This window comes from Varanus komodoensis, unplaced genomic scaffold, assembly GCF_004798865.1.
Source record: "Varanus komodoensis strain SLA01 unplaced genomic scaffold, ASM479886v1 scaffold10, whole genome shotgun sequence".
NCBI classification, from domain to species: Eukaryota; Metazoa; Chordata; class Lepidosauria; order Squamata; family Varanidae; genus Varanus; species Varanus komodoensis.
Window position 1 is genome coordinate 4966728 of NW_025335269.1, and position 1950 is coordinate 4968677.

The 1950-nt window shown below is 51.3% G+C and overlaps 1 protein-coding gene across 6 annotated transcripts in view; it reads left to right on the forward strand.

Annotated features, from left to right (window-relative positions):
* The window catches only part of DDC (dopa decarboxylase), a 48685-nt gene that overhangs the window by 28458 nt on the left and 18277 nt on the right, over positions 1-1950 (forward strand). The gene's annotated exons all lie outside the window — the stretch shown is intronic.

Genomic DNA, 1950 nt, shown 5'->3' on the forward strand with positions numbered 1-1950 from the left:
ATGGGGGGGGGGGAAACATCCTTGACTTGGTCTTGACCAATAGGGAGCAGCTGATAGATGAAGTACAGATTAGGGGAGCTCTGGATGCAAGTGATCACTCCATCCTTTGCTTTGAGATCAGGGGACTGCGGATGGGCAGCAGGTCGAGCGCTAGAAGCTGGGACTTCGAGAGGGCCAATTCTGGCCAACCGAAGGCCAGACTGGGGAAAGTCTCCTGGGACAGGTTACTGGAAGGTAAGCGAGATGAGGAGGGATGGATAGCATTCAAAAGGGAGGTTTTGGAGGCGCAAGCCTTGACGATACCTCTAGTCAGTAAGGTGGGCAGGCGGAGGAGAGTGCCGCCATGGATGCGAAAGGAGGTGGTTAGAGGGATTAGACAAAAGAGAAACCTCCATAGGAAATGGGTACTGGGGCAAATAGACAAAAGGGTATACCGGGAGGAGGAGGCCCGTTGCTGAAGGATTCTTCACAAGGCTAAGGCTGATTACGAGCTGAGTCTTGCCAAGAATATGAAGAGCAATAAAACGGGCTTCTTTCACAATGTAAATAGCAAGAGGAAGGGGAGACAAGTGGTGGGACCACTAAATAAGGAGGAATGAGATCCAGTGCCTGATATGAGGGAACAGGCACATTTGCTAAATGACTATTTTGCCTCTGTGTTCTCCCCAAAGCAGGACAGGGGATATCCGCATAGGAGATTAGATGAGGCTGGGGACTTAGGGGCACAGATTAGAGTCACCCCCCCTTGAAGTCGAGGGGCTCCTCAGGGCATTGGACATTACAAAGACACCAGGCCCTGACGGGTTACACCCGAGAGTACTTAGAGAGTTGGCAGGGGTTCTCTCACGCCCGCTGGCCTCCATTTTTGAGACCTCATGGAGAATGGGTGAAGTTCCAGAGGACTGGAGGGTGGCATCAGTGGTCCCAATTTTCAAAAAGCGTAGTAGAAAGGACATGGGGAATTATAGACCGGTTAGCCTTACATTCATTGTAGGAAAAACAATGGAAGGTCTCATAATAGAGAGAGATCTAGTGATGCTAGATAGGGAAGGGAGGCTGACAGCCACACAACATGGCTTCTGCAAAAACAGGTCCTGCCAGACAAACCTTGTGGAATTCTACAACAAGGTTTTGCAATGGCTAGATGGAGGGGATGCAGTGGATGTGGTATACCTGGATTTCAGCAAGGCCTCTAACAAAGTGCCCCATGATATCCTGGTGGAGAAGCTGAGGAGTTTTGGGATACACAAAAGTGCTGTCCGGTGGATCAGGGCATGGTTGACTGACCGAAAGCAGAAGGTAACCATTAACGGGGAATCATCGGGATGGCGGCCAGTGACAATCGGGGTCCCCCAGGGCTCGGTCCTGGGGCCGATCCTGTTTAATCTTTTCATTAACGACATGGAAGGGGTGAACAGTCTGCTGATCAAATTCGCAGACGACACTAAAACTGGAGCAGTGGCCACAACTGAGGAGCAGGTACTCCAGATCCAAAAGGATCTGGACAGACGATGGAAGTGGGCAGGAGACAACAGGATGGCTTTCAATGTGGATAAGTGCAAGGTCTTGCACTTGGGGCATAGGAATAGGTGTCATAAGTACAGGTTAGGTGACAAGTGGCTGGACATCAGCACTTGCGAAAGGGACCTCGGGGTACTGGTTGACTGCAGGCTAAACATGAGTCAGCAGCGTGATGCAGTGGTCAAGAGGGCGAACGCCACCCTTGGTTGCATAGCCAGAAGTGTGGCTTCTAGATCAAGAGAGGTATTACTACCACTCTACACGACTCTAGTGCGCCCGCAACTGGAGTATTGTGTTCAGTTTTGGGCCCCTCATTACAGAAAGGATATAGCCAGGTTGGAGTCAGTGCAGCGTAGGGCCACAAGGTTGGTGGCCGGTTTGCAGGGGCCCAAAACTGAACACAATACTCCAGTTGCGGGCGCACCAGAG